This window comes from Crinia signifera, unplaced genomic scaffold (genome assembly GCF_055691185.1).
Source record: "Crinia signifera unplaced genomic scaffold, ASM5569118v1 HAP2_SCAFFOLD_246, whole genome shotgun sequence".
Classification (NCBI taxonomy): Eukaryota; Metazoa; Chordata; class Amphibia; order Anura; family Myobatrachidae; genus Crinia; species Crinia signifera.
This window is the reverse complement of record NW_028142139.1, coordinates 32501-57500: the sequence shown is the minus strand read 5'-3', so window position 1 is coordinate 57500 and position 25000 is coordinate 32501. Positions and strand designations below refer to the sequence as shown.

The 25000-nt window shown below is 49.4% G+C and overlaps 2 long non-coding RNA genes across 2 annotated transcripts in view; both read left to right on the top strand.

Annotated features, from left to right (window-relative positions):
* The window catches only part of LOC146054525 (uncharacterized), a 20338-nt gene extending 5175 nt beyond the window's left edge, over positions 1-15163 (top strand). The window contains exons 3-5 of the long non-coding RNA XR_014468217.1: positions 13606-13806; positions 14021-14475; positions 14534-15163. This is a non-coding gene — a long non-coding RNA (uncharacterized LOC146054525). The remainder of the gene's footprint in view (positions 1-13605; positions 13807-14020; positions 14476-14533) is intronic.
* A 9673-nt stretch (positions 15164-24836) lies between these two features.
* LOC146054527 (uncharacterized) overlaps positions 24837-25000 on the top strand; it is a 3766-nt gene continuing 3602 nt past the window's right edge. Inside the window, exon 1 of the long non-coding RNA XR_014468220.1 lies at positions 24837-24939. This is a non-coding gene — a long non-coding RNA (uncharacterized LOC146054527). The remainder of the gene's footprint in view (positions 24940-25000) is intronic.

The window sequence follows — 25000 nt, the reverse complement described above, 5'->3', positions numbered from 1 at the left end:
ACCCCTTAGGGAATTCATCTAGGGGTATAGTGTACATTTCAAACCCCCAGGGGTTTCACCAATTTTGATACAACTGGGCAGTGAAAATGAAAAATTAAATTTTTTTACACAAAAATGCAGTTCTGGCTCAAAATTTTTCATTTTCAGAAGGTATGAAGGAGAAAAAGCACCCCAAAATCTGTGCCCCAATTTCTCCCGAGTACAGCAATGCCTCACATGTGACCAAAAAATACCATTTGGGTGCATGGCAGGACTCAGAAGGGAAGGAGTGATTTTTGGATTTTGCAGCTCAGATTCTGGTGGAATTTTGGTGGGTGCTATGTCGCATTAGCAAGACCCCCCAAGCACCAATACAGTGGAACCCCCCCACAAGTGACCCCATTTTGCAAACTACACCCCTCAGGGAATTCATCTAGGGGTATAGTGTACATTTCAGACCCCCAGGGGTTTCACCAATTTTGATACAACTGGGCTGTGCAAATGCAAAATTACATTTTTTACACAAAAATGCAGTTCTGGCTCAAAATGTTTCATTTTCACAAGGAATGAAGGAGACAAAGCACCCCAAAGTCTGTGCCCCAATTTCTCCCGAGTACGGCAATGCCTCACATGTGACCAAAAAATACCATTTGGGTGCATGGCAGGACTCAGAAAGGAAGGAGTGATTTTTGGATTTTGCAGCTCAGATTCTGGTGGAATGTTGGTGGGTGCTATGTTGCATTAGCAAGACCCCCCAAGCACCAATACAGTGGAACCCCCCCACAAGTGACCCCATTTTGCAAACTACACCCCTCAGGGAATTCATCTAGGGGTATAGTGTACATTTCAAACCCCCAGGGGTTTCACCAATTTTGATACAACTGGGCAGTGAAAATGAAAAATTACATTTTTTTACACAACAATGCAGTTCTGGCTCAAAATTTTTCATTTTCATAAGGTATGAAGGAGAAAAAGCACCCCAAAATCTGTGCCCCAATTTCTCCCGAGTACGGCAATGCCTCACATGTGACCAAAAAATACCATTTGGGTGCATGGCAGGACTCAGAAGGGAAGGAGTGATTTTTGGATTTTGCAGCTCAGATTCTGGTGGAATTTTAGTGGGTGCTATGTCGCATTAGCAAGACCCCCCAAGCACCAATACAGTGGAACCCCCCCACAAGTGACCCCATTTTGCAAACTACACCCCTCAGGGAATTCATCTAGGGGTATAGTGTACATTTCAAACCCCCAGGGGTTTCACCAATTTTGATACAACTGGGCTGTGCAAATGCAAAATTACATTTTTTACACAAAAATGCAGTTCTGGCTCAAAATTTTTCATTTTCACAAGGAATGAAGGAGACAAAGCACCCCAAAATCTGTGCCCCAATTTCTCCCGAGTACGGCAATGCCTCACATGTGACCAAAAAATACCATTTGGGTGCATGGCAGGACTCAGAAAGGAAGGAGTGATTTTTGGATTTTGCAGCTCAGATTCTGGTGGAATGTTGGTGGGTGCTATGTTGCATTAGCAAGACCCCCCAAGCACCAATACAGTGGAACCCCCCCACAAGTGACCCCATTTTGCAAACTACACCCCTCAGGGAATTCATCTAGGGGTATAGTGTACATTTCAAACCCCCAGGGGTTTCACCAATTTTGATACAACTGGGCAGTAAAAATGAAAAATTACATTTTTTTACACAAAAATGCAGTTCTGGCTCAAAATTTTTTATTTTCAGAAGGTATGAAGGAGAAAAAGCACCCCAAAATCTGTGCCCCAATTTCTCCTGAGTATGGCAATGCCTCATATGTGACCAAAAAATACCAGTTGGGTGCATGGCAGGACTCAGAAGGGAAGGAGTGATTTTTGGTGGTGGAATGTTGGTGGGTGCTATGTCGCATTAGCAAGACCCCCAAAGCACCAATACAGTGGAACCCCCCCACAAGTGACCCCATTTTGCAAACTACACCCCTCAGGGAATTCATCTAGGGGTATAGTGTACATTTCAAACCCCCAGGGGTTTCACCAATTTTGATACAACTGGGCAGTGAAAATGAAAAATTACATTTTTTTACACAAAAATGCAGTTCTGGCTCAAAATTTTTCATTTTCAGAAGGTATGAAGGAGAAAAAGCACCCCAAAATCTGTGCCCCAATTTCTCCCGAGTACGGCAATGCCTCATGTGTGACCAAAAAGTGGCAGGACTCAGAAGGTAAGGAGTGATATTTGGATTTTGCAGCACAAATTCTGGTGGAATGTTGGTGGGTGCTATGTCGCATTAGCAAGACCCCCAAAGCACCAATACAGTGGAACCCCCCCACAAGTGACCCCATTTTGCAAACTACACCCCTCAGGGAATTCATCTAGGGGTATAGTGTACATTTCAAACCCCCAGGGGTTTCACCAATTTTGATACAACTGGGCAGTGAAAATGAAAAATTACATTTTTTTACACAAAAATGCAGTTCTGGCTCAAAATTTTTCATTTTCAGAAGGTATGAAGGAGAAAAAGCACCCCAAAATCTGTGCCCCAATTTCTCCCGAGTACGGCAATGTCTCACATGTGACCGAAAAATACCAGTTGGGTGCATGGCAGGACTCAGAAGGGAAGGAGTGATTTTTGGATTTTGCAGCTCAGATTCTGGTGGAATTTTGGTGGGTGCTATGTCGCATTAGCAAGACCCCCGAAGCACGGTGAAATTATGAACCTAATAATCCATAGATGTGTGGTATATTTTAAAACACTCCTTTATACATAGGCCGGGTTTGTCGGGGCAAGTGTCACACTGGAAAATAGTTTGCTTTCTTATTCCCTTTTTATAGCAAACTTTGCACCTTTTTTGTGTCCTGCCCTTTTTTCCAGTGGAGGGGATTTCATCAGGAAAATGCTGCCCTGGTACAATACGGGGGCCAGTACTAGAAGTACTGGGGCCCTCTGCCTGCTGGTTCCCAAATATTAGGCCCTTTATGACTTCCTCTTGAAAGTGCATAAATGTCCCCCTCTGGCCGGTAGAACGGAATAGCACGTAAGCGTTATACAGTGCCATCTGGATGATATACACGGCCAGCTTCTTGTACCAGATTTTTGTTTTCCGCAGGGCACTGTACGGCTTCAGTACCTGATCTGAAAGATCCACTCCGCCCATGTACTTATTGTAATCCAGGATACAATTAGGTTTGGAGGTGTGGGTACTGGTACCTCGTACAGGGACGGAGGTGGTACTGTCTCCGTGAATTGTTGTCAGTATAAGGACATCCCTCTTGTCCTTATATTTGACCAACAACATATTTTCGGTGCATATTCCCCTGCTTTCACCCCTTCTCATTACTTGGGCAATGTGCGTTTTTGGGAGGCCTCTTTGGTTCTTGCGCACAGTACCGCAAGCTGCTGTACCTCTTGAACCAAGGGCCTTAAACAGGGGGATGCTGGTGTAAAAGTTATCCACATAGAGGTGATAACCTTTATCCAGGAAGGGGTGCACTAAATCCCAGACAATTTTTCCACTAACACCTACGAGGGAGGGGGGGCATTCTGGCGGTTCAATTCTTGAATCCTTCCCTTCATATACCCTAAACCTGTGGGTGTACCCTGAGGTGCTTTCACACAGCTTATACATTTTTATGCCATACCTTGCCCTCTTACTGGGAAGGTACTGGCGGAATTTAACCCTTCCTTTAAAATGTATAAGGGACTCGTCAATACAAATAAATTTTTCAGGGATGTACATCTCTGCAAATTTGGCACTGAAATGATCAATGACCGGCCTGACTTTGAATAGCCGGTCAAAGGTGGGATCATCTCTGGGAGGGCACTGTGCATTATCGTTGTAATGCAAAAATGTAAGGATCGTCTCAAATCGAGCCCGGGGCATGGCCATACGGTAAAATTGGGTGCTGTACAGAACATCTGTACTCCAATATTGCCTAATTTCTGGCTTTTTTACTATGCCCATATGAAACACCAGACCCCAAAACGTCATCATCTCTACTGCATCTACAGGGGTCCACCTAGCAAATGATGACGTGGGGTTTTGAGCAATAAACTGCTGGGCATATAAATTAGTTTGGTCCACCATTAAATTTATAAAATCATCAGAGAAAAATAATTTGAAAAAGTCAATTTCTCTGAGACCTGTGGAATCAAATTGGATTCCTGGCATGGCCAAAAACTCAGGAACCTGGGGCACAAAATTGTCTGGTGGTGGGGTCCATACGAGATCAATTATTGGGGGGTCTCAGCTGCTCTACGGGGGCGTCTTTGAGGGGGTCCCTCATCACCAGAGGAGGAAGAGGAGCTTAAGACAAATCCTTCAAATTCCCCGCTTGCATCACTGGCTGTGTCAGAGTCAGAGGCAAGCATGGCATATGCCTCCTCCGCTGAATACATTCTTCTGGATGACTGGGATGACATTTGGGATGACATTTGGGATGCCATTTTTATTTTTGTGTTACTGGTAGTGAAATTTTTCAACACGTGTATAGTGTAGGGGGGGGGTACAAACTTTATTTCAACCCGGGGGGTATGTAGTGTGTAGTGTGTATGTAGTGCAGAAAAAAAAAATACTTTATACAGGAATTTGATCCCAATAAAAAAAAAAAAATTGAAGGGGTAAAAAAAAAAAAAAAAAGGTCCTGCGCCAAAAATTGAGCACAGATGTTGGTCAGTAACGTCCGTCACTGAACAGCGCTCAAAGGCAACAGGAATTTGATCAAAAAAAAAAAAAATAGATCAACCCTGTGCCGAAAAAGCTGATCAGTGATGTACGTCACTGATCAGCGCACAGTGGCCACAGGACACCCACAAAATCACAGTGTGTGTAAAAAAAAAAATTAAAAAAAGACCCCACAGCACTCTCAAAAAAAAAAAAGGTGATCAGTGATGCGACACTGATTACCAGTGAGGGGCAGCAGGTGCACAACCTTTGGTGCAACTGACAGTGCAACTGGCAGCAACTGACAGGTATATATAAAAAAAAAAAACCCTGCGCCCCCAAAAAGTTGCTGATCAGCACAGATATACTGATCAGCACAAAAGGGGGGGGTAGCAGACACAAAATATACACTCTCTATCACTCTCTGTCACTATCTCTCTCTATCTCTCACTATCTATCACTATCTATCACTATCTATCACTATCTATCACTCTAGGACACTGCAGCAGCAGCACTGACAGTTATATGTATAAAAAAAAACCTGCACCCACAAAAAGGGGGGGTAGCAGACACAAAATATACACTCTCTATCACTCTCTGTCACTATCTCTCTCTATCTCTCTATCTCTCACTATCTATCACTATCTATCACTCTATGACACTGCAGCAGCAGCACTGACAGTTATATATATAAAAAAAAACCTGCACCCCCAAAAAGGGGGGGTAGCAGACACAAATCTCTCTATCTGTCACTATCTATCACTATCTATCACTATCTATCACTCTATGACACTGCAGCAGCAGCACTGACAGTTATTTATATATAAAAAAAACCTGCACCCCCAAAAAGGGGGGGTAGCAGACACAAAATATAGCTCTCTCTGTCACTATCTCTCTATCTCTCTCTCTATCTCTCTATCTCTCTATCACACTGCAGCAGCAGCAGGAAGTCCCAAGAAGTCAGATCCAGGAAGCGTCCAGCACGCTACAAGCAGTGATCAGGTGATCAGGTAAGGTATTTGCAAGGATCAGGTAAGTATTAGCAAGGATCAGGTCAGTATCACGGCAGATAGGCACGGTGACCGCTCTGCACGCTATTCCAGACCGGAATGGCGTCTGCAGCGCAGTCACCGTTAGTTTAAATGTCGCGCCTTGGCTGTGATTGGCTGTCGGTCCGACGGACCAATCACAGCCTTGGGGGCAGGTGGGGTGAGGGTGGGGTGAGGTGTCATCGTCACCGATGACCCCCTCATGCCCCCTGACGCCCGGCGGTGATTGACACCTGTGTTACCGAGCGTCTGATTCGCTGGTAACACAGGAAACCGCTGTGAATGGCTGTTCACACTGAACAGCCAATCACAGCGATCGCCGACGGGGGGGCGGCATCGCAGCCCCCCCTGGGCATGCAGGGACATGTCTGCTGTCAGGGACAGCAGACATCGTCCCTCTGTCACTGCGTCTCTAGACGCAGTGACAGTTTAAAGTCGTGACGTACATTTATGCCATGTGTCGGGAAGAACATCCCGGCCATGACGTAAATGTACGTCAAATGTCGGGAAGGGGTTAATATTTCGCTGTCCTTAATAAATGAATCAATAAACATCATGTTTTAGCCAATTCTCTGTTTCTTGGGTCACTTTATTAATGTACCTATAACATTAATCAGAACATTAATATATGCTAACCTAGATTGCCCCTTGTAGGAATACTTTATCTTTCTTTGCTTCCAAGTCTAATACATATTCCTGGGTGCGCCTCCCCCATTACCAATTGATACTTAATATAGTAATGCAGGGGTGAGATAGCTATACCAATTACAGGCCGTGCGGATTGATAACCTCTATCTATTAACCGGTATCAGCGGTATCAGATGGTCGAAAGTCATCAGGTCGACATACTGCAAAGTCGACATGGGTCTAGGTCGACAGGTCATTAGGTCAACATGGTCTAGGTCGACTGGGTTTTTCACTGGAATTTTGGTTTTTTTTTTGAGCCGACATGTGCTGACAGGCGGAATTTCATGCCCTACCATCCACTAGGGCAGGCGTTCCCAACCACGGTCCTCAGGACACACCAACAGTGCAGGTTTTAGTGATATCCAGGCTTCAGCACAGATGGATTAATCCAAATCACAGGTACTAATTAAGTCACCTGTGCTCAAGCCTGGATATCATTAAAACCTGTAATGTTGGTGTGCCTTAAGGACCGTGGTTGGGAATGCCTGCACTAGGGTGTGGTAGGAGAATAACATAGAGTGCCAAGCACAGCCAGACATGCGAGGGGATGCGGTGCACTTAATCCTGTGTCCATGTTGACTGTGTCGGCATTCGGGTAAAAAAAAAAAGTACAAAACCCCATGTTGAGCTAGACCATTTCGACCTAATGCTTTTTTGGACCAAATGACCTGTTGACCTGTTAACCTTGCAGTATGTTGACCTAATGACTGTCGACAATCTTTAGGTCGACCATATGATCCTTACCTGTTTCAGCAAGGAGTGTGAGGCCAATTTCTCTCCAGGGAATGGAGAAATATCTGTGTTTAGAGCCAGACTAGAATCACGTCTGTCTGTACGGGTTGCCCGTCAGGCCGCGCCCGCAGACAATAGATCGGGTATCATTTTTTTTTTTTTTTTATGTATGTTTGACAAAGGCCATACACTTCATTGGAGGTGAAGATCCGCAGACGAAGGCCAGAGCATACAGCTAATTGCTGCCGATCCTACTATTAAAAAAGAAAAAGGAATGTATTGTATACACAGAACATCAAACATGCCTTCCAACTTTTACCAATAGATCAGTGGGACCTGCATGCAGCTGGCCCTGGAAAGGGGTGGGGCTATGTGCAACGGGGGCGGGACCGGGCATCGAGGCCCCGGGTTTTCCATCTTCTTTGCCAGCGTACCCAGCCCCGTCTCTCCTTGCTGCACCTATCCAGCAATCACCGGCTGCCCCACAAAGCAGAGCAGCCATGATCACCTCCCCTCAAGGGACATCAGGGCAGGCTCCAAATAGCGGGACCGTACCACTGTAATCAGGACAGTTGGGAGGAATGCTATTCGTTTTCGGGACTTGTCTCCTGTCCTACATAACAGTTTATAGATGCTGTGACCAGGGGTGAGGGTCATTAAGTCAACAGTAATTAGATCTATTGGTCTGCAGTGAAAAGGTCTACATATGAAAAAGATCGACCTGGTTTAAATTGACGCTGAAAATGGTCGACACAATCCAAAAGGCTGCATGAAAAAGGTCAACACAGGAATAGGTCGACATGAGTTATTAAAGAAAATTGTGTATGTGGAAATCTGCTGACACGGGCACTGTATAAGTGTACAGCGACACGGACACACAGCTCCAATTTCTATTCACTTTTTCTTAATGCACTTTTTTAATTTTAACCTATTTTGCTGTTTTGTGCCAATGAATAAACTGTATATTCTACGCAGGGGCAGAGCGTCCATGGCGTCCCAGTCAGTGACTACCTCCATCAGAGCAGCCGTAATGGTAATTGGTCTGTACACAGTCTCTGTCCTGCCCCCACTTAAAGTTATTCCTCCTGGTTATATATGGTGGCTAATTATTAATATTATGTAGTTTGAGCAGAAAATATTGTGGTATCAGTGGATGAGTCAAAAACTCAGGCTGCTCCCGGATCCGAAGGCGCTACACCCCACGCCCCTGAAACAGCAGACACTGGAGGAGGATTCGAACCCGTGGTGGCTCAGCCTGAGTGGCTGTCCCAGACGCTGAACTAACGGTACACGCCACTGTACCAGCCACTCATACACGGACTGTCCGTGTATCTCGTAGCTACAATGCAGTGACGTCATTCACGCTGTGCCGCACCATCGCCACCTATTGGCAGCTGCTGGAACTACACCTGGCACATATTGCATCGTCATCACTGCTGCTCCCCCTACATGAGCACTCTGCCCCGGCTGCTCTGATGGAGGCAGTCACTGACTGGGACGCCATGGACGCTCTGCCCCTGCGTAGAAGAAGCGGCTGGTAAGTGCACATGTGCAGAACACCCCCTGAGCATTGAGCAACCTGTGGGTGAGGACTGGAGCTCAGTCTGTATGTTGGTCATGTATGTGACTCCCACAGGGCTGCTGTATGGTGCTACTGGGGATATCTATGTGTATGGGCATACCAGTGTATCCTCAGCAGCGCTACTCTATGGCTCAGGTTGTAATATCTCAGCCCCAGTGCTGTCTGCATTATTATACACTGTATATTATCTATCTGCTTTCCCAAAGTGTGACACAGGTGTATATAGACCAGATTTTAATCTATGGAAAGCCTCTGTGTGTATACCATATGTTCTCTCTCTCTGCTGCAGTAGCTATGCGCGCTTTGCTATGTTCTATGATAATAAACACATGTGAGTGTAATGGTAAATATGTGCCCGGCATGCCAATGTGGTGAGATACAGGTGCGCCAAACCGTACAGGCTAGCAAACTGCACGTAGCCATTAGTGCAGATGTAGGAAAACTGGGCATACTGTATATAGGCTGGGATCACTGCTGCGTTCAGGTGACACCAAGTACATGTACGGGATTGCTTGCTGGATGGTTATACCATACCTCCCAACTGTCACGATTACAGCGGGACAGTCCCGATTTTCGGGTCCTGTCCCGCTGTCCCACCCACGGCAGGCATTGTCCCGCTGCGGGGGGTGGCAGTTGGGAGACCCCCAATCTAGTAGAATAGATGCTGTGCGCATGCGCACAGCGTCTATGGTACTTGTGTAGTTTCACGGCGCCGGAAGTGCAGAGGCTCGCGTGCCGCTCTAGCTATGAAACTTGGCAGCCTGCCAGAGGCTCTGATTAACCGTGCGCGTGCCGCTCTAGCTCTGTCTGACTGAGCTTGTGCCGCACTAGCTGTATGTAAACAGCGTAGCTGCCGGCCAGCAGCAGCGCTGACAGGTCAATGTCACTGTGGCACTTGTAGTTCCACAGTGAAATAGGCAGCGCCTGGGCACCGCTGACAACGGGGGTATGTTAAAGTGCACACCCCGGCACAGCGATGCCGGCGCTTCTAAACTGTACGCGAGATTCAGACGCAACTGCGTTTGAATCTCGAGTCACATAGCCGCTAAGAAGCCGGAAAGCCTGGATTCAGACGCTAAAGCGTTAGAATACAGGCGCCTTGCAAGCCGCAAAGGTGTTGGGGCTTGTAAACCCAGACGCAAATGCGTCTGGATTTACTTAGGTGAAGGGGTACATTTAAATTTAGACGCAAAAGCATTTAAATTTAGGTGGCCCTAGGGGAACACTATTGAAACCCACCCTCAGTGCCACTAGTGGACGCCACAGCTGTGGACCGTGTAAATCCCACTATCCACGGCCACCCGAAGCGTGGCGGTACGCGTCCTACGACCTTTTCATACCCCCACTATCCACGTCAGCGTGGAGTTGAGAATAGAATAGTGTGGCGAGCGCAGCGAGCCCGAAGCGTGGCGAGCGCACGCTGATACCTTCACAGCTATCCGCGTCCCCTCGCGGGCTTCACAGGTGTCAGCGTAAGCCCGAAGCGTGGCGAGCGGACGCTGACACCTGTGAAGCCCGCGAGGGGACGCAGATAGCTGTGAAGGTATGCGTGTCCCCTCGCGCGGCTCACTGCGCTCGCCACGCTTCGGGCTCTGTGGCTCGCTGCGCTCGCCACACTATTCTATTCTCAACTCCATGCCGAAGTGGATAGTGGGGGTATGAAAAGGTCGTAGGACGCGTACCGCCGCCCCTCGCGGGGCTCTCCACGCTTCGGGTGAGCGTGGATAGTGAGGCTGATTCAGGAACACATTCACCTCAGTGTCTCATACAGGGCTACTGCTGACTGACTACGCAAACTGCGTAGCTCCCTGACTGACTACGTAACGCTGTCCGCGCACGTCTAAGCCGAAGTGCCGGGAGTGTGAATTGAGACGCTAAATAAGTTAGCGTCTACATTGGGAACACCAGCGGTGTGCCGGGGTTTGCGATGTGCCGGGGTGTGCGATTTATAAGCCCCGTTTGTTTGTTTTTAAGCCCCGTTTGTCTGTTTTTTACACGATACACTTCATTACATTTGGCACGCGCAGCGCTACGCTACCTGGCAGGCTGCCAAGTTTCATAGCTAGAGCGGCATGCGAGCCTCTGCAATTCCGGGGCCGTGAAACTACACAAGTACCGCGTCTATTCTCGTATGAAAATGAGGTCGCGGCTAATTAGCATAAGCTGTGCCCTCATTTGCATACGCCCCACCCCCTATTTCCCCAACACAGAAGTTGGGAGGTATGTTATACAGGGATTATTGTCACATTAGTTATACTGTAGTCTAAAGTGTATACTGTATTATCTACTATCCTAATGGGGCATACACACAGGGGGCGGGATGTACTAAAGGGAAAATGTGGTAAAACGGGGGTTTTACCGCATTTCCCTATGTACCATTACCCGTCCGCCCCGTCTCCGCCTGGCAGGGTATCGCCACCTCTGGGTGGCGATACCCTATAGATGCCTATGGGCTTCTATCGCCGCCCACCGTCCTTGCGACCTCCCCCCCCCTCCCGTCCTCCATCGATCTCCTCCTCCCCCAGCAGGTGTCACAGCCGGGAGGACATCCGGCTGTAGGGAGGAGGAGGAGAGGCAGGGGGACACTGACAGCCGCCAGGATGTGACAGAGACCCCCGCACACCACATTACAGGTATCGCGGGGGTCTCCGTCACCGCAACCCGATGCTAGCCGCATATGTTAGTACATATGCGGTAGCATCGCGGCGGCTGGCAGACGAGGGTCAGTGATGTACATTAATACATCCCGCCCAGGGGGATATGAGGCTTATTTCTAAGTGAGAAAGTAGGGGAGAGGAGGAGAGCACACTGAGTGTCTAGGTCCACTCAGTGTGCTCTCCTCCTCTCCCCTATCCCTATTACATGTATTTTGATCTGTATTAGCTTAAAATCGTTTAGTCGGAGCGGTATGCCAGTTCTCACTGGACCGCTCAGTCAGAGGCGCTACTTGCGTGACGTCCGCAGCGCTCAGATCTGACTCCTAACAGACGGAGATCTCCGGCGCTGACTCTAACACGCCGGAGCTCCTCTGCAGGGTACACGTCCTCATTGACGCGGCTCTCCCTCTCATTTGCGGCGCGCAGTGCTGGTGCAGAGGTGGCAGATCTCACCAGACACGCACCGCTTGAGGGGTGACCCGCGGGGCACCATATTGCCTACCCTATTTGTGATGTGAAGTAATCTGATCAGTAACATCACAGGGGAACATAAACCCAGATAATTTTGTTACCAGCAGATCAGTAATAGGCGACTTAAACGCACAAAATTCCACTGTGGAAAACTGTACAATAAACCATTATTACTAATACATAGAATCTAACCAACATCTAGGAGGATATTGAGTTGGATCACACTGAGTAAGGATTTCTATCCTTTTTAAACCTACACTGTGTGTGTCTTTATGTGTCACTGTCTGTCTATATTTCGCTACATTCTTTTAAACATATCCAAATAAAAGTTAAATTGTACTTTCTTAATAACCTGTGCACCACACAGAGACATACTTTCTCTTCTTTCCAAAAATTGTCAAACCTGTGTCCAGTGGTAGCACACCCTCCCTACTCACGGTTAACCAACCGATGTACAAATACACTGAGGGTAAATGAGAACAATACTGCTTTGATAAAACCTGTGCGACTGATTGCCCCACGTTCCCCTTTCCCCAAAACTCATTTATTTCTAAGTGATCTGACTAGATCGCTTAGAAATGAAAAAAGGATCACTCCACGTGTATACCCTCTGGTGATGACGATTGCGCGGTCCCGCGCGTCGCTGTTGCCTGACTAGATTTACACTGCATCCAGTTATAAATCTAGTCATCGCCAGTGTTCTCACACCAGAGAACACTGGCCGTGACAGATTGTTCAGCACACAATGCTGAGCCATCTGTGCTTAACTGCAAACTTAGCGCAGAGGCTCACTTGCACTGTGTGTGCACAGCTTTAGGGATGGACGTCTTTGCAATTGATGACAATAGTGTAACTGCCCATTGATTGTGGCATACTATGCAATGGATGACCATCAATGTTTTTACCTATTGATGGTGATCCATTTTCTTTGACTGATTGGATTGTGGGCCAATCAAAACATGTAGGCGGTGCTTCATGAGTGTTGGGGCAGAGCTATGCTGGTGGTAAGGGTTGCTGGTCTTACTGTACTGCATATTAAAATAATAATAATAAAAAATATATATATAATTTATGTAAGGTGCTAAACAACATATAATGGTGATTCAATTGTTTTGTGCACCCGTAGCTCTTGCCTAATGTAGTGGGAGCTAATGAATTGTTCGCAGCACTTGCCCTGGTCTTGTCGGCTGCATTTTTGCGCCCTAAATAAACTAGATGCAGCTTATTGCCCTACTGTGCGTGAAGGGTGCGAGGAGAAATCCAGGTGAGGTGCAGCCTGGGAGTCGGGTCACCAAACAATTGACTTTGATTTTAAAGCTTGTTTGTCACTGAGCGTATGTTGCAGGCATGTCCAAAATGTGGCCCTTCAGCTGTTTTGAAACTACACATCCCAGCATGCCTTGACATAGTTTTAGTATTCCCTAATAGCAAAACTGTGGCAAGGCATGATGGGACTTGCAGTTTCACAAAAGCTGGCGGGCCATAGTTTGGACATGATTGGTGTATTGGGTTCATTAGCTGTTCACTAGCATTTTGCACAAACCACTTTGGCACATATGGAGATGTAATCTCTTTATTAGTGTTTTTATTAGTCTTGCACTCTACTATTACATATAATGCATGCCTTGACACCGTTTCACCGTTCGTGACACCCAAAATGTCGTTAAAATATTTGTTCCAACCAGATTGTTGCTCGGAAAATGTCCAAACTTTTTTTATTTCTTTACATTTTTGAAATACACAAAATGTTAAAATTGGATGTGAATTTCTACTTCATTTCCTTACATACAGGGAGCAACTTCTATCAGTCACCCCACCTTGACAAAGTGCCCAGCGAGGCATGAAACAGGTTGGAGACTTTGCTGCTGCCCGAAGTACCGACACGCCAGTCGCTGACGTCAGCAAGCCGCGCCCCGGGACCAAAGCCGCAACAGAAGATTCCACCCAGAAGCGGACAGCAACTGAGCTGAGGAATACCGCTGCCTCTGTAAGGTTAGGGTTAGTAGGGACAGCACGACAATCTCCCTCTCTCACCTCACATCCTCCAAAAGGAGTGTAAACATTATTTTACTAATACATTTTTACTTTACAGGTGTCACTCGTATAAACTTATCCCATCGCTCTTTTTTACCCCTCAGAACCTTTGCATTTATGAGAGCTGCTATACCATCAGTGCAGTTGATTTAACATTTTTCTCCTCACTTAGGATTATGTGCCACCGAAGAAGGACGGTGAATGTGAGACACCCAGCAGCAGCCGTCCCTATGTGTTCAGAAGAGGGATCAAGACCCAGGATTCCAAGACTGTGCCTTAACCTCACTCATTGATAAATGAGAGAGACAATGACCATAAGATCCTGAAACTCACCAACAAAATCATCCAGCTGCTGACCGGAGAGGTGACTGCTGGGAATAGGTCATTATACAGTAACACCGGGGGAGGTGACTGCTGGGAATGGGACATTATACAGTAACATCGGGGGTTGTGACCAGAGAGATGACTGCTGGGAATGGAACATTATACAGTAACACCGGGGGATGTGACCGGAGAGGTGACTGCTGGGAATGGGGCATTATACAGTAACAATAGGGGATGTGACCGGAGAGGTGACTGCTGGGAATGGGTCATTATACAGTAACACCAGAGGATGAGACCGGAGAGGTGACTGCTGTAAATGGGGCATTATACAGTAACAATGGGGGGGGGTGTGACCAGAGAGGTGACTGCTGGGAATGGGACATTATACATTAGCACCGAGGGATGTGACCAGAGAGGTGACTGCTGGAATGGGGAATTATACAGTAACACCGGAGAGGTGCCCGCTGGGAATGAGGCATTATACAGTAACATCGGGGGATGTGACCAGAGATGTGACTGCTGGGAATGTGGAATTATACAGTAACACCGGGGGAGGTGACTGCTGTAAATGGGACATGATACAGTAACATCGGGGGATGTGACCTGAGAGGATACAGCTGGGAATGGGACATTATACAGTAACACCTGGGGATGTGACCGGAGAGAAGACTGCTGGGATTGGGACATTATACAGTAACACGGGGGGATGGAAATGGGACATTATACAGTAACACCGGGGGATGTGACCGGAGAGGTGACTGCTGGGTATGGGACAGTATACAGTAACATCAGAAGAATGTAACCAGAGAGGTGTCTGCTGGGAATGAGACATTATACAGTATCACCAGAGGATGAGACCGGAGAGGTGACTGCTGGGATTGGGGCATTATACAGCAACACAGGGGGATGTGACCAGAGAGGTGACTGCTGGGAATGGGAGAGAGAGGGTGGAGAGAGAGAGGGTAGAGAGAGAGAGAGGGTGGAGAGAGGGTGAGGCGAGAGAAAGAGGGTGGAGAGAGGGTGAGGCGAGAGAGGGTGAGGCGAGAGAGAGAGAGAGAGTGAGGGTGAGAGAGAGTGAGGGTGAGGCGAGAGAGAGGGTGAGGCGAGAGAGAGGGTGAGGCGAGAGAGAGAGAGGGTGAGGCGAGAGAGAGAGAGAGGGTGAGGAGAGAGAGAGGGTGAGGCGAGAGATAGGGTGAGGCGAGAGAGAGAGAGGGTGAGGCGAGAGAGAGAGAGGGTGAGGCGAGAGGGTGAGGCGAGAGAGAGGGTGAGGCGAGAGAGAGAGAGGGAGAGAGGCGAGAGAGAGAGGGTGAGGCGAGAGAGAGAGAGGGTGAGGTGAGAGAGAGAGAGGGTGAAGTGAGATAGGGTGGAGAGAGAGAGAGAGGGTGGAGAGAGAGAGGGTGGAGAGAGAGAGAGAGGGTGGAGAGAGAGATGGTGGAGAGAGAGAGAGGGTGGAGAGAGAGAGGGAGAGAGAGAGGGTGGAGAGAGAGAGGGAGAGAGAGAGGGTGGAGAGAGAGAGAGTGAGGCGAGAGAGAGAGAGGGTGAGGCGAGAGAGAGGGTGAGGCGAGAGAGAGAGAGAGAGGGTGAGGCGAGAGAGGGTGGAGAGAGAGAGAGGGTGGAGAGAAAGAGGGTAGAGAGAAAGAGAGAGAGTGGGTGGAGAGAGGGTGAGGCGAGAGAGAGAGGGTGAGGCGAGAGAGAGGGTGAGGCGAGAGAGAGAGAGGGTGAGGCGAGAGAGAGAGAGAGGGTGAGGCGAGAGAGAGAGAGAGAGAGTGAGGCGAGAGAGAGAGGGTGAGGCGAGAGAGAGAGGGTGAGGCGAGAGAGAGAGAGGGTGAGGCGAGAGAGAGAGGGTGAGGCGAGAGAGAGAGAGAGAGAGAGGGGGGGTGAGGCGAGAGAGAGAGGGTGAGGCGAGAGAGAGAGAGAGAGGGTGAGGCGAGAGAGAGAGTGGAGAGAGAGAGAGAGGGTGGAAAGAGAGAGGGTGGAGAGAGAGAGGGTGGAGGGTGGAGAGAGAGAGAGGGTGGAGAGAGAGAGAGAGAGGGTGGAGAGAGAGAGGGTGGAGAGAGAGAGAGAGGGTGGAGAGAGAGAGAGAGGGTGGAGAGAGAGAAAAGGAGAGGGGGTGTGGAGGAGGGGAAGTGAAGGAGAGGAGGGGGGAGTGGAGGAGCAGAGAAGGGGAGGGGGTGCGGAGTATAGGAGGTGAGCAGGAGGGAAGCGAGAGGAGGAGGGGAAGCAGAAGAGGAAGGGGAGCTGAGGAGTGAGAGGAAAGAAGAAAGGAAAGTAGGGGAGGGGGTGAGGAGTATTGGAAGCAAAAGAAAGGAGGGGGAAACAGGAAAGGAGGAGGGGGAGCGGAGGAGGTGGTTGGGGAGCTGAGGAGGAGGGGAGAACAGAGAGCAGGAGCAGATAAGAAGAGGGGGAGAGGAGGAGGAGAGGAGGCATGGAGGAGGTGCAGAGAAGGGAGCGCAGTGCAAGCTGGTGCTGGGTACCTCCTGTGACAATCAGCAGCGATGGTAGCGATGATTTTGCTGCCCCTGCTCCTGGGCAGACTGGGTCTGCTGCACTTTCTCTTCTTCTGTGCTAGTCATCTCTTCCTGCTCCATCTCCCCGGCGCTGGGTCTTCTCTTCCTGTACCCCAGCACAGGTTCACTGGCAGTCAGAGAGAGAAAAGTGTGGGGAAATTGGTGAGGAGAGCAAAAGAGGGGAAAGGGAGAGCTGGGGAGAGGAGGAGGGGAAGGAGGAGAGGGATCAGAGAAGAAGGAGCAAAGGAGTGGAGGAGGGGGATCAGAGAAGGAGCAAAGGAGTGGAGGAGGAGAGAAGCGGACATGTAGAGAAGTAGCACAGAAGGCACTGTGTACCTCTTGTCATTGGTGCTGCATGGTACATGATCAGCAGCGATTGAAATGCTCCTCCTCCTCCGACGAAAAGTGGTGGGGAGGAGAGAGAGAAGGGGAGCAGAGAAGAGGAGGAGTAAGAGGAGGGAGAGTAGAGGAGGAGAGGAGAAGGGAGAGCAGGAGAAGAGGAGAGGGGTGAGGAGGAGGGGAAGTGCAGGAGAAGAGGGGAGGGGGAGAGGAAGAGAGGGGAAGCGGAGAAGTGAGAGAAGGGGAGGGGGTGCGGAGGAGATGAGGTGAGCAGGAGGGAAGCAAAGGAGAGGAGGAGGAGGGGTAGTGGAGGAGGGAAAGAGATGTGGTAGCTGAGGAGAAGAGGAGCGGAGACAAGGAGAAGGGAAAGCAGGGGAGGGGTGAAGAGGATTGGAAGCAGAAGAAAGGAGGGGAAGCAGAGGAAAGGAGGAGCAGAGGAGAGGAGGAGCGGAGGAAGGGAAGCTGAAGAGAGGTTGTGGGGGAGGAGAGGGGGGGAGGAGAGGAGAGTAGGAGGGAGCGGAGGATGGAGAGTAGATGAGGAGGAGGTGGGGGAGCTAAGGGAAGGAGTAGGAGGAGTTATGAGGCTGCTGATCCCTGTGTGTGGTTATATATCTCTTATATATTTGGCTACATCTGTCACTCAAAGTGTGTCTGGAGCTATAACGCTGGGTGGAGCCTCTGACTCACATGATTGACTCACATGACAGAGAACCAGCCCAGTGAGCCCACAGACAGTGCCAGACACCCTCTGCCTCTCCATGTTACACAGCAAAGACACAACTACTCACCAGACACACCAGGTGAGCGCCCCACACCTCTATACCTCCCAACATGACCCTCTCCAGGAGGGACAGAATGCTCTGTTTGTGGACTTCCATCTTAATTTATGATTGTCATCACCTGTCATTTTAAACAGGGTACTTGACAAGAAAGGTGTTTAAGCACAGGTGATGGTAATCCATAAATTAAGAAGAAAGTCCAGAAACAGAGCAATGTGTCCCTCCTGGAGAGGGTCATGTTGGGTATGCACCTCCCCCCCCCCCCATTCACGGCATCCCCACGATTAAATGGCACATGCAAAACACTGACATGGCTATGGTCGACAATGAAAAAGGTTGACAAGATTTATTTTTCACTTTTTCAATGTTTTCATATTCATTCTCATGTGTCGACATGGACACCAATGAAGTGCCACACTTATGTCAACATTTACATGTGTTGACCTTTCTGTGCTGATTTTTTCTAGTGGCGATTCGCAGCACACCCGGTGACTCCCACGATCCTCCCTCCCACGATTCGCGACAACCCCCCGGGCCCCCCCTCCCACGGTTCATGGTGCCACGATTCGCGGCACCCACACCCCCCCCCGCATCCCCCCCTCCCGCAATTCTCGGCATCCACCCACGACCCCTCCTCCCGTGATTCGCGGACACCCCTCACCTCCTCCCTCCCCCCCCACCCCCGCGCGCGATTCACGGCAACCCCAGGATTAAATGGCACATGCAAAACACTGGCACGGCTATGGTCGACAATGAAAAAGGTTGACATGAGTTTTGAAGATTTATTTTTCTTTTTTTTGAATGTTTTCATATTCATTCTCATGTGTCGACATGGACACCGATGAAGTGCCACATGTGTTGAACTTTCTGTGTTGATTTTTTCTTGTAGCAATTTTTTTCCAGTGACAACTATGAACTATGTGCACGTCCACCTACACATCATCAACCAATTCTTTGTATAATATATAACACCTGTTCTGTTTCACTGTAGGTGTTTTAAGTCAGACCTTTACCTGCTACTATTACTGTTTATGTAAATGCATTCTGAATAACAGCAACATCCTACCATCCTTCTACACGAATATATAACCAACTAGGTGAATTATCGCGCCCCGTGCCCCCCCCCCCCCCCTCCCGCAATTCACGGACCCCCCGATCACTACCCAGCCTCCTTTTTTCCTGTGTCGTGACCTCCGCCAGTGGGAGCCGCTGACTCAGAAACACCCTACTATACTATTGAACACACACACCTAAACAACATGCACACACAGCCCCCCCCCCACACACACACCCACAAATGTCACTGTACCATCCACACTATCAATGTACATCTTACTCTGTAACCGCTTTTTAATTAAACAAAACAAGACACACCCCCTTCCACATCATATGCTCTCTATTTAACACATTTCACCTATAACTCAAGTTGCAATGCAGGCCATCTTTCATACAATTCTAACCATCTTTCTCATATACAAATGTTCACAAATTAAGGGGGCGCAGCCCCTTACGACGGTGTGATGAGCGCCCGTAGGCAGGGCCGTCTTTTCATATGGGCTTAATGGGCACTTGCCCAGGGGCCCCAGGTGTATAAGGGCCCTATTCTGATAGCTGAGGATCCCCTTTTTCCAGGGATACCAGAATTTTGAAAATCGGCCCTGGGGAACTGGAGATATCCAACTTCAAAGCAGCAGTCCACATCCGACCTGTTAATTACAATTCCCTGTTATATTTCTCAGGTTTTCTCTGACATAGAGTTTTTCTGAGAGTATATTCCAAAACCTGGGACTCTCCCCTTTCTGAAGACACTAGCATGCCCAGAACCAGAGATATCAGCCTTCCAGCAGCCGGTCCCTGCTCCAGCTCCAAACGTCTGGTGTACAGTTTTATATTTTTGTCAATGGATTGCTCTGGCTCCTGATCTCTGATCCCCAAGTCCCCAGAACCTCCTGAAAGTTGGGACTCTAGGTTTTTATACTAGTGAAGGCTAAGAAATCTATTTCCAGATAATGGCGATATCTGCAGTCAACAACCTGCCCTTCCACCGGAAAATGACGAATATTAAGCCCACTCCGTTATCCAACCTTCCCCTGCGTATAAAACACCCCCTACCTCCCTGGAAGTCATTTACAAGGGACCCTTCATTCAGCTCAGTGCCCCCTTCCACACGTTAGTGTTCACCCTCCCACCACCTGTGCAGTAAAGGAGTAATTAGCAGAAGTTACTGCTCCAGGTCCTACATGTTGAGTGGAAGATAGAGCACCTCCTGCCACCCGTGGGACATCAAAGCTGCTGCTGCAAGCACCCCCCCACCCCTAGGAGGGGAGAATGGGTAAGGGCCCCAGTGCATTGCTTTGCCCAGGGGCCCACACTGTTGTTAAGATGGCCCTGCCCGTAGGGCGCGATGAATCACCTAGTGTATATATATAATCCTTGTCTATATGACAAATGGATGGCCACCCACGGGGGTAATTATCAATGGTGTGATCAGTGAAAAACCTTGATGGTATGGAATTATAAACAGTGAGCCATCGATGGTTTGCACCCATTGATGGTTGTCCCTTCTGTAGGGAAGAACACCTACTTCCCCCACCATTTTTGACTAACTAGTGTCTTCCCCTTGTTTCTCCTTCCATTCCTCTAATCGTAAAAAGTAATATGTATTTGGTTGTTAACCATCGATGGCTGATGGTTCTCTGCCATCTTTTGCAGAGTCCTTAGCTTAGCACTGCCCCCAATGGGCCGCATCTACCAACAGCAGCTCTCTAGCATCACAAACCATCGATGTTTTGCCTATTTGTAATGTACTTTGTATTGGTAGCTTTGGATCCCTTGGTGCAGCATATAAATAAAGGATGATAATAATAATGCAGCCCATCGATCGCCAACCTTAGCAACGTATGTTTGCGCACGTGTGTGTGGGAATACATACTACAATCTCTACCCCAACTACACGATTAGAATCAGCCTCCTGACATCGCTTACCTGCCCGATGCATCTGGAAGCTTAGTGGATTAACTAGCGCACCTTACTAAGCGCACACAGGTATAGTTCATTACCTGCGTTACAATTGCTGGGGTCTTTATATTATTTATTGACTACTAATTATCTAGCACAATTCTATAGTTATTCTCTAAAGCTGGGTACACAACGCAACAATCCTTATAAAGCGATGGGCCGCTCCGATGTATCACACCTGCGTGCACACTGAACGTCACGGTGTTGTGCCATATAATGTAACATATGTATAATTCAGCTGCACAGTATGAATAAGGGTCCCTAGAGGATGAGGTGGGTCCACTGCGGGGTTCCCTCTGTACCCCTAGAGGCCAGTGCAACCCTAGTCCCTTCTAAGGTGCAGCATCCCAAATGGGACAATGCGACCACGCGGCTTATCAAACTATGATTTGGGAACAGTGTATGACAAATCGAGTAGTGCGTGCACTAGGTTAGTACAATGGGTTACCTTGGTGAGTGATTTAGGAATACATTCTGTTTCTAGGGCTGGGCTGCCTGCTAGATAGGCTGTATGCCCGCCCTTGTCTGTGAGGATTGGACACATGTACACATGACCTGTGATTGACAGAGGAGCCAATCCGCGTGTGCCGCCTCCCAGCTGCCCCGTCTTCCAGATCACAGGACAGTGGACGCGTACTTCCGGGAGCTGCGCCGCCTGGACCACAGGAGGAGACTGGTCAGCTCTGCAGCGCTGCCCTGGTGTGGACCGTCTGGTGGTGAGTACAGTCAGACTGCTGCATGATGTCGCCGGCTACCCCCGCTGCAACCATGTCCTGACTGCCTCTCCTTCCTCCACCCTCCCACGCTGCTGCCTCGGCCTCCCGTTTACTGCTGCACCAGCCGCCCTCCTCCATTTCTACATACAGTATAAGGGTGACATTTTGATGGCTTACAATTTAAGGGGCTGTTGTGATGAAAGACAGTGTGGGGCTGGTGCGATGGTGACAGTGTGGGGCTGTTGCAATGGGGAGACTACAGTGCGGGCTGGAGCAATGGGGAGACTACAGTGTGGAGCAGGTGCAATGGGGAGACTACAGTGTGGGGCTGGTGTGATGGGGACAGTGTGGGGCTGGTGTGATGGGAGACTACAGTGTGGGGCTGGTGCGATGGGGACAGTGTGGGGCTGCTGCGATGGGGGACAGTGTGGGGTAGGTGCAATGGGGTTAGGGTTTTTTTCCTTGAAATGCCGCCTGCCACCGCTGGGAATAAAGAATAATCCGCGTGGCATTATGTGAATTTTGGCTCAATCCGCGTGGCATTATGTGAATTTTGGCTCAATACGTTTGGCATAATGTGTAAGGGGCAAGTATAATGGGGTCTATTATTTTGTTGCAGAATGTGTAGAAGTGGTATATGGTGTGGAACACTACACAAGGCCAATTTTGAGTGTCCACACCCTCTTTTCCTGAGCGCTCGCGCACAAATGTGTTGACACTATTGACACCAAGGTGGGCCTGTGTACTTTAAATGCCAGGACCTATTTTTAATCCCCTTCCCGCCCTTTATCTGCTCTCTGAGCGTGCACACTGGCACCATCTCTTTGCAAGTTTTTGAACAGGATTCTCCTAAACTCACTATGCCGCTATTTTTACATACTGTTGTAGACCAGCATTTTTTTTTTTTAAATATGGATGTTTTCCTCCTCTTCCCTCCCCTTCAGGATGCTACTAAAACCTTGCTGCCACTGAGGACCCCCAGGACGTTGCTCAGGACACCGCCCAACATAGACGGGAAGGATACAGGCGGGGAGACAGCTGCCCCAACTCCGCCCCCAGGGCGCTGCGGCAGAGAACACAGCCCAACGCTGCTAGGAACGACGCTGAGGAGGAGAGAGGTGCCCTATCCGACAGATGCTGCAGTACCCCCACCTGCGACCGATTCTATGTGAGTGCACTCTTCGGTCACGACTGGCGAAGAGTATGTCTTGAGGGGGGGAGCGAGGGAGGGGAGAGGAGGTGCAAGATTAATCTGCTTTGGGCTAAGGGAAGAGGTGTGGCATGATGCTAGGTGGTGGGTTGTGATTACATGTAATGGGCATTAAGGGGTTTAGCAGTGGTGTCAAACTCATGGCCCTCCAGCTGTTGTGGAACTACACTTCCCAGCAAGCCCTACCACAGATTTTAGCGATCCATTATATAAAATCTGTGGCAGGGCATGTAGGGATGTGTACTTCCACAACAGCTGTAGGGCCGTGACTTTGACACCACTGGGTTAAGGGGTACTTTTTAAATATGTTATAGGTACACGGTAACATCATAATGTCCCCCCTTCTGTTATTTTGTTTGTTTAAAATAAAATTGATGGCGCCATCTGTGTGTGTGTATACGTATATGTGTGTATATATTCGATCCCTTACCACCGTGGCAAGCGCAGCGAGCCCGCAAGGGGGGACGATCCACGTCCCCCCCCTTGTCGGGATTTTGAACGCCGGGATTCCGGCGTCGGGATTTCATACTGAATCCTCGCTCCCTTACCACCTCCTTCTCTTCCGATTCCCCTCCTCTGCTTCCCTCCTCCTTTCCTATGCTTCCCTCCTCCGCACCCTCTCTCCCCCTCCACTGCTCTTCTGCTCTCCCTTCTAACTCTTCCTCTACTCTGCTCCCCATCCTCCTCTGCCCCCCTCCTCCTCACCTCCACTCCTCCTCAGCTCCTTCTTCTCTGATCCCCCTCCTCTCCTCCACTTCCCCCTCCTCCACAACCCCTATCTTCCTCTCCCCTGCTCTCTCTTTCCCCTCTATCTCTCTCCTGCTCACCAATTTCCCCACACTTCTCTATCTCTCTTTCAGACTGCCGGTGACCTCGTGCTGGGGTGCAGGAAGAGAAGAGAGGGGGGGAGAAAGAGAGAGAGAGAGAGAGAGGGGGGGAGAGAGGGGGGGAGAGAGGGGGGAGAGAGGGGGGGAGAGAGGGGGGGAGAGAGGGGGGGAGAGAGAGTGAGTTGTGGGGAAATTGGTGAGGAGGAGAGAGATAGAGGGGAAAGAGAGAACAGGGGAGAGGAGGGGGATAAGGGAATAAGGAGCAGAGGAGTGGAAGAGGAGAGGGGGCAAAGGAGCGGAAGAGGAGAGGGAGCAGAATAGAGGAAGCGGAGGAGGAGGGGAAGCAGAGGAGAGGAGGGGGATCGGAGGATGGAGAGTAGATGAGAAGGTGGTGGGGGAGCTGAGGAAAGGAGGAGGAGGAGAGAAGAAGGAAGAGCAGGAGCAGAGGAGGGAAAGTGAAGGAGAGGAGAAGGGGGAGCAGAGGAGAGGGGGTGAGGAGGCAATGGGGAGACTACAGTGTGGGGCTGGTGTGATGGGAGACTACAGTGTGGGGCTGGTGTGATGGGAGACTACAGTGTGGGGCTGGTGTGATGGGAGACTACAGTGTGGGGCTGGTGCGATGGGGGACAGTGTGGGGTAGGTGCAATGGGGTTAGGTTTTTTTTCCTTGAAATGCCGCCTGCCACCGCTGGGAATAAAGAATAATCCGCGTGGCATTATGTGCATTTTGGCTCAATCCGCGTGGCATTATGTGAATTTTGGCTCAATACGTTTGGCATAATGTGTAAGGGGCAAGTATAATGGGGTCTATTATTTTGTTGCAGAATGTGTAGAAGTGGTATATGGTGTGGAACACTACACAAGGCCAATTTTGAGTGTCCACACCCTCTTTTCCTGAGCGCTCGCGCACAAATGTGTTGACACTATTGACACCAAGGTGGGCCTGTGTACTTTAAATGCCAGGACCTATTTTTAATCCCCTTCCCGCCCTTTATCTGCTCTCTGAGCGTGCACACTGGCACCATCTCTTTGCAAGTTTTTGAACAGGATTCTCCTAAACTCACTATGCCGCTATTTTTACATACTGTTGTAGACCAGCATTTTTTTTTTTTAAATATGGATGTTTTCCTCCTCTTCCCTCCCCTTCAGGATGCTACTAAAACCTTGCTGCACTGAGGACCCCCAGGACGTTGCTCAGGACACCGCCCAACATAGACGGGAAGGATACAGGCGGGGAGACAGCTGCCCCAACTCCGCCCCCAGGGCGATGCGGCAGAGAACACAGCCCAACGCTGCTGGGAACGACGCTGAGGAGGAGAGAGGTGCCCTATCCGACAGATGCTGCAGTACCCCCACCTGCGACCGATTCTATGTGAGTGCACTCTTCGGTCACGACTGGCGAAGAGTATGTCTTGGGGGGGGGGGGGGGAGTG